This window comes from Anoplophora glabripennis, unplaced genomic scaffold, assembly GCF_000390285.2.
Source record: "Anoplophora glabripennis isolate ALB-LARVAE unplaced genomic scaffold, Agla_2.0 scaffold393, whole genome shotgun sequence".
Classification (NCBI taxonomy): Eukaryota; Metazoa; Arthropoda; class Insecta; order Coleoptera; family Cerambycidae; genus Anoplophora; species Anoplophora glabripennis.
Window position 1 is genome coordinate 472,056 of NW_019416492.1, and position 8,678 is coordinate 480,733.

Consider the following 8,678-nt stretch of genomic DNA (forward strand, 5'->3'; position numbering starts at 1 on the left):
ACAGAATATTTCGAAGATTTATCTAAAACACAGAATCTTCCAAAAGTATATATTCAATTATTTCGAATGGAAAATCATAAAATTGACGAGATAATTGAAATATATTTATTGTTTGTTCAACATTTTGCTAACATATTTCAAGAAACTATAATTATTAGTTATTATAATTAGTTATTAGAAAAAAATGATAATAACGAATTTAGATCTTTACAAAATTTTATCAACTATCATAACTGTTTTATGATGAACAACGAAAAGATCAACGTTTTTATGGTAGTGAGGTAAGAAAAAAGCTATTTCTATTACAAAATTCCGAGAAAAAATCTGGCATCAGTGAGGAATGTGATGATTTTATTAATCTGTCATTGAACTACATAAAACAAAAAATTTATGACGATATTTCTTTGAATTTTAAAAAAAATTAACATACGCAGAAAATGTTTTCCCAAATTTGACGATTGTGTAAATTTAATTATTGATTATTTAGGCTCAAATGTTTTTGATATTAATGTTGATATTATCTTTAATGAAATCACGTTTGCTGAAGAAATTTATAAAACATTGATACATTTACCCAGCTTCAGAGAATAATCTGTGTAGAGAAATGGCGTAGTATCTTAAAGAATGAAAATGTTCCTAATTTATATAAATTCATATTGTTTTTTTTAAGTATTCCTAGTAGTTCTGCCTTTTCAGAAAGAGTATTCAGTATAATGAATATTAAAAGGAGGATCTTCAAGAAAAAATAACGAAAAAACAATAAACTGTTTCGGGTATTTTTAGCGACCTGTATGTTTTAGTTAAAAATAAATGTTCATCTTCAACTACCGTAAAAACTTGACAATAACAAATTAATTGAAATATGTAAAAAATTGCCAGTTATTAAAAAAAAAGTAAACACTTTTTTTTAATAAATAATAGAAATAAAATTTTTTGTTCTTTCTTCTGGTTCATTTTGATTGACTCGTACAGCTCCAAAGTTGCTACTTCACAACAATTTCCCTGAACAATTCAAATTATGTTCCCTGTACCGTTGTAGAACATCTTTACGTCTTTCAGGATATCATCCATAAGACGATTTTTTTCTCTGTATTTGTGTTGCCGCTAACCATCTTGCCTAGAGAAGTTCCTAGATTCTGTATAATATGTCACTGCAGTATTTGGTTTATTTTTTGCAACCTGCTCTTTGATTTCAGTTACCGCATTTGATTCGTTTTAATTATTTTCAATTATTTACTGCAATAATATTTTTCCAAAGCATCGGCATTCTTATAACAAATGTACAAATAGCTAATGTGTACTATATTCGACATTTCTTAAACGACCTCTAAGACCAAACGTTATTATTCTCATCATACATCACATTGGCAACCTTTTATAAGCTATCCATTGATTTTATCCCCATTCGCAGTTGAAGTAGCGCACAAACAGTAGAGGCAAAGACGCATCAGGTAAACCTGAAGTGGAACGTAATGGCTCTTCAAGTCAACAAATCTTTGTGATATAAAAAATGTTGAATTGCATCGTCTTGAATAACATTTTTTGCATTTTATGTACCAATGTTTATTTTGAGATGCGTTTAGTTTTATTGGGGCCTTAGAATTATACTTGAAGTGGACATTATAGTATTTACAAAATAATCTTTACCTGCCTCGTTTATAAGGCACTATTAAATTTAATGTATGTGTTCTCGTACTAGTGTGGTTTTCATAATAAACATTGCAAATCAAGTGGTGATAATTATTGGAACAAGTTTTTATGTTGTTCCAGGAGTCATGGACAGTGACTTTTCCTATCCAAATCCCGAAGAAGACGCTTCTTCCGATTCTTTCCATCAGCGCAACACCATAAAGTGTCCGCTGATGTACAAATGCGAGAAATCTATAGAAGTGACGGATGTTCGAGCCCATTGTGAAGAAGAACATGGTCAATCAATATTTTACGATGAATTCTTTTACCCGAATATGAAATTTGAAGCCGCCCACGTAGTGGTTTTCATAAAAAATGATATTACGTACCTCATTTACTGCCATATAATTGAGGGTGATCTTCGCTTCGCAGTATTTTGCCTAAATCCGTGCAATGCGTTGTTGAATGACAGATTCAAAATCAAGTTGTTTAGAAGTTCTGACGACGAATTGATTTTTAATGATGATTATCACGTAATTATCTTTGACGAAAATAAGCATTGTCCAAGATGTACTTTCGGGTCTAGCCGAAATAGATGTCACCCGGGAATTTCACGGGAGGAAAGAATTGCCCAACTTCCGCTGATCGATAATACGGCAGCGACAGAGCTATTCAAAGGAAAAACCTTCAACTGCCAGATACAACTGTTTTCTTCGGAACACGTACCAGAACCCGACATTAACAACAACGCCGGTTTTCAGGAATTGCTATCGTGTCATTTTTGTTATTGTGTAATGCACTCCAACATTTTTTCGTGCACAAATGGTCACGTCATCTGTGAATATTGCAAAAATAGAAAATACAAATGTTTTTGCAAACAGCCCATCGAAACTCGAAACCTGCTTGCGGAGCGGCTGGCCGAAGACTTTTCTTTGGCCAGATGCAAAAATGAGGGATGTCTATTTGTGGACAAACTCACTCATTTTGAGGCACACGAGGCGCACTGCCGTTTTAGACAGTCGCGCGAGTGATTCCGAAGTTACCTAACCTTACCTAACCTGAAAAAGGTGGGTGAGGTTTTTATATTTATTTTATTTATTTTTCTTAAGTTTGTACCAGTGACAAATCCAAAAATGTAACCTCTGGAACTCTCGTTGTCCATATATCTTAATTGGCCTATTGTATATTTCGAGCGCGTGACGGGAATAAGGGACAAAAATCGCCCAGCTGGCTCTTAACGGTCATTAGTAACGACATTAACAAAAGTGTACAGGGTTATAAAAAGAAATCTTGATTTGTATAAATGTTTCGTTCGATTTTCAAGTTGTTTCATATTTTTTAAATTAAGGAATTAAGTTTTTATAAAGTTGTAATGAAAAAAATATGTATGTAGGTGTATGTTAATAAATGAAATGTTCAAAATTAATAAAATTGTTTTAATTAAGAAATTTAGACTTGCACACTTGTTACGTAACAAAACCACTACATTATCAGAAAGATATCTATACTACAGACTAGAATCGTCAGGTCACTGAACTTGACTGCTTAAATGCTTAATATAAACATAACAATTGATACTGCGCATAAAGGAGAGACAAAAAAATGTCCTGAATCCTCTAATGAAAATTGTACCTACTTGTAATTTTATAAATTCTCTGAAAACAGAAGATTGTCGAACCTTTACAATATTTTAGATCTGAATATGGCTTTCAATTATTTTTATAATTTCTTATTTCGTTTTAATATAAACTATCCATTGAGGAAGAAACGGATAAGGAGTAACTGTAAATAAAGAGCTATCGACTTCCATTGTTTACTTAGAAGATCTGTGTAAAGCTGGAAGTTATGCCGATGCCCTGTCTAAGAACCTTAATAATTCCAAATCACTTGGCAAAAACGAGTCTAGTGGGGGAAATCATGTAAAAGAATCGTGTCGGCAGATAAAGAGTAGTGCCAAGAAGACGTCTCCTAGCATCTCAACCGGAGCTGTATCTCATTCAATTGAATTGGCTCAAACTTCTAGAGTCTGTAATGACATCATTAGTTTAAATCAGGAGGCTTCTGTCACCTCTAAGCGAATGGCAAATTCTAGAACACAGAACAGATCTAGAAATATTATCGTAGGCGATGCGACTAACCTTCAGGAGAATTTATCTCTGGAATCTGCCAAGTTCATGACCTTCAGGCATTTTCATACAACATACTGGGACCCTGAAACAAGTGAAGAGGCACTCTTAAGTTATCTTCGTGTTCTGGTCCCAAAAGTAGAGGTCTAGAGGTTAAAGTCTCGCAATCCATCAAGTTATGCTTCTTTTAAAGTGTCAGTGCCTACTGAAGAAGCTGATAGAATAATTAAATCTAATATCTGGCCAGCTGGTATACGCATCAACAAGCTTTTTCGATCCAGTAGTACCGTTCGTGGACTTACCAGTGAATCGGTCGAGGGCACATCCAAATCCACAATGTAACTTCTCTGATCTTGATTTTTCTGTTTACCACATCAATGTCCAAAGTTTATTAAATAAAATAGATGAAATTTATCTCTCGCTCATAATCAAACAGTTCGATATTCTTTGTATTGCCGAACACTGGCTTGAGTTTGAGAAATTAAATGTTGTTAATTTGCCTAACTATAATCTTGTATCGTCGTTATGTAGAAAGGGCGTTAATCGACATGGAGGTGTTGCTATTTTTGCAACAAAAAATGTTCATGACTCTAAAGTCGACGTTAGTCGCTTTAGCTCTGAAATTCATGCCGAATTTTGTGCCATCGAAATAGTAAATTCTAATTGTTTTATATTAGCTGTATATAGATCTTCTACTAGAGGTGACATATCGATTTTTATAAGTAGTGTTTGCAGTGTTATTGATTATTTCACGCGTAAATATAAGTACCTTGTTATTATAGGAGATTTTAATTAAATTTGGACATTGACGCGGATACATATCACAGTAAATATCTTAAGAATTTTTTGATGTATGGTATGCAACCTTATATTAATGTACCAACTAGAATTACTGCAACTACTAGGTCCTGTTTAGATAATGTAATCACCAATTTTTGTATTGATACTATTGAGATCGGAGTCTGGGATATTGATATATCTGACCACGCTGGTGTTTATTTGACTGTTAAGAATAGTGGCAACTTGATAGCCATATAATAAATCAGCACCTGTCCAGACGTGCATTTAATATCATTAACTCAAAAAAATTTATTGAAATGTTAATGAATGTTAATTGGTCGTATATTCTCACTCCTAATCTCAATTATACTGATTTAATTAACTTCTTCCTGAACGACTTTATCTGTGTCGTGAATAGTTGCTATCCATTTACTGCTACTTCTTACAGAAGTGGAGTCAAGTGGTTGGTATACAAGATAATTGAAAACGTTGAGACGTAAGGTAACTAGAGTAGAAAGGTAGTTTAAAATTACTAATGCCGTAGAAGACCGGGAATCGTAGGTACTCATTCGCAAAAATTACAAGTCAGAATTAAAAAATACTAAACGTTTGATTTATGCTAAAATGATACTAAATTCTACTAACAAGACTAAGACGATATGGGATCTGGTTAATTCTGAAAGAAAATGTAGAGACAACTTGGCAATGTCTCATCTAACTGATTTCAATAGTTTCTTTACATCAATTCCGGATATTACTGGTTTAACCATTCATTCAAAATATGAATGTTGATCCTTTAACTTATTTAAATAATGTTCCAAAGCCTGTCTCGTCATTTTTTTTAACTGCGGTTTTAGAAACAGATGTCCGCGAAGCCATTCTACATCTGAAAAATTCTTCTTGTTATGACTACTATAGCTTGGATAGTCGTTTGATTAAAGTATCCCTGGAATCACTTGTTGCTCCACTGACTGTACTTTATAACAAATGTATTAAAATTACCAGAGTCCTTCCTTCACACAAAAAGGGTTCGGTTGATGAAATGGACAATTATCGTCTCATTGCCATTGTACCGATTTTTTCTAAAATATTTGAAATTCTATTAAAGAAAAAGCTTCTCTTTTCTAGAAAATCAATTAATATTTTCACCTTCACAATTTGGGTTTAGGAGGGGTTTTCAACAATCAAAGCTACTAGCTGTAATTGAGAATGTAGTAAATGGACTTGATAGGGGTATGATGACAAATGCCGCACTATGCGATCTCAGCAAAGCAACTGATTGTGTGAATGTGGACATTCTGCTGCGAAAACTAGAGTACTATGGTAACCGGAATAATGAATTAGATTTATTTTAATCTTCATTTGACAAATAGAACGCAGTGCGTTAACATTAACGATAATCAATCTACGCTACTTCCTGTGACTGGTGGAGTTCCTCAAGGATCAGTATTAGGACCAGTGATTTTCTTATTATATACTAACGACTTACCTATTAATATTCCCAACAGTACTTGTATCCTTTTTGCCGATGACACGACTCTTCTAACTCCAGGTGGGATTGAACAAAGTAGAGAGAGCCTAAATTGTGTTATTAAATGGTTCTCAGCCAACAAATTGAAACTAAATATGTCTAAAACCCAACATATATTGTTCACTTCAGATAAAGTTTTTACTAAATCTAATTCTGTAAAGTTGTTGGGAATTACATTTGATTCTGGTTTGAACTGGAATGCCCACATCGACAATATATGCTCAAAGGTTAGCTTCACAGGTTTTTATTATGAGACAGTGGCGTCGTTTTGTTAGCAATGATGTTATGCGGGTTATTTATTTTTCACTCGTCCACAGTCATTTGCTGTACGGTAGATGCTTGTGGGGTAATGCTAGCTCGGTCCATAGAGTATTTGTTTTACAGAAGGCTGCGGATCGCCTTGTGGCGGGTTCATATAATTACACACCTAGTAAGAATATTTTTATAAATTATAGAATATTACCTGTGCCGTGTCTCTATTTGCTAGAATCACTTAAACTAGTTCACCAGAATTTGCCTAATCTACCAACTCATATGGATACACATAATTATGGCATTCGACATGGCACGGATATTATAATACCTTTCTTTCGTATTAATATAACGAAGAATAACAAATTTAGAGTGGATTTGTATAACAAATTAGTTAAATACTTTAAACACATTAATGTAAAACAAATGTCACATGGAAATTTCAATAATTTAAAAAAAAAATTTTTTAGATAATTGTTTCTTAGTGTGGACGAGTTTGTAACCTATAATATATAACGATTTTACTTATTATATGTTAACCTACAATGTTCGTGATATTATTTTAACTGCACGACTGGAATGGACTATATGAACGATTTTACTTATTATATGTTAACCTTGAATGTTTATAATATTATTTAGACTATATGACTGGAAATGTACTTTCTGTATATGAGTGGGTAATAAACTATACTATACTATGTAAATTAAGCTTACAATGCCCTGCACTAAAAATTTATTACTTCACAATCTGTTACTATTGAAGACAAAAAAAAATGTACTTCTAAAATAAAATTATGACGTCTAATAACCTAACAAGAGATATTTGAAATGTATAGTAGGATCATATTCGATGCAAAGTAATAAATCATTGCTTGTCAAGGGATCCAGTGCAGTACGGTTTTAAGGGGTTTAGAAATTGAATAATTTCTTTATGCATTATGAATCAGTTCACGTGTCTGGCATCCCTGTTCCTATAAAAAATCCTTTATTCTCATAAACTATTTATTTTAAATGTAATTTTAATTTATTATAAATCCAATTTGTTTTTTAAATTCCATATATGTACTACATATTACCTCTGTACGCGCCACTGTTGTTTACTTGTTTTTTGGAGGCGGTCTCTGATTTACGATCAAGCTCGCCAGGTTAGTATTTGACGTATAACCGACCACATCGTACACTTGATGCACCTGGGCGACTACAGCTACTACCAGAACACAATACGTATGATGCGGTATTTCAGATTTTACATTCAATTTCATTTTAAATTTGAAATAGTTTATCTTACGCGTCCTAAAAATGATGACACGATTTTCCTTTGATGAAAGGCCGACAATATTTTGTTCTGCTTTGCATCGAATGCGATCCTATTATAGTATCCCAATTATCAAATAGAGTAAACAAATCAAACAATAGTATTCAATCAATTAATATTAATGGTACGTCAGTCAAGGATCCGGTTTATACAGAGAGATCGAGAATGATTGACCGGATTCTGAACGTACCCTGTCTCAATTGCTATCAAAACTGATTTCCGTTTGCTAAAATTACTTTNATCATGCTGTACTTGCCAATTAAGCAAGGGACCTGCTCTTAACATGCAATAACGAAAGCTGTGCCTCAATACGTACGAGTATCGATCTGCCAGAGAAAACCAATCAGACGGTTTTCAAGACACGTGCTTTAAAAGCTCATTTAGGCTCATAGCAGTCAATTAAAATTAAATCTGGCAACCTATTTGACTTCCCACGGTGATGAATAATATCCAGAGTTTTATAATTCGCAATTAGAGGTCTATGTACAGGCTGGGACAGGTTTAATTTAGTCAGCTTTCGTTAGACAAAAAGATCGATATCTTGTTGTGATTGGTGAAACTTTATTGAAATAGCAGATAAAAGATCGTTTAGCTAAAAAAAATAAACGTTAATAAATTGGATGTGAGGAATTCGAATTCAGCCTGGGATTGTCCCTGGGGTAAGTGGTTTTCCTGCCACAAGAAAAACAATTTAATTATGAAGAATAAATTTTTGCAACCCCTTAATTTGTAGCAGATATATTGCAGAAATGATTTCAGGATAGTGAAATTAAATTAGGAGAATATGGGAATGAACATTTTCAAAGAAAAATTTTCAAAAATATGTAATTTTGATGATTTTCAAAATAAAATTATGACGTCTAATAACCTGACAAGAGATATTTGGAATGTAGTATCCCAATTAACAAATAGAATAAACAAATCAATCAATTAATATTAATGGTACAGCAGTCAAGAATCCGGTAATTATATCAAACACATTTAATGTTTTTTTTTATAGATACTCTAAAGAATATAGTAAATAATATCGTAGTACAAAGTT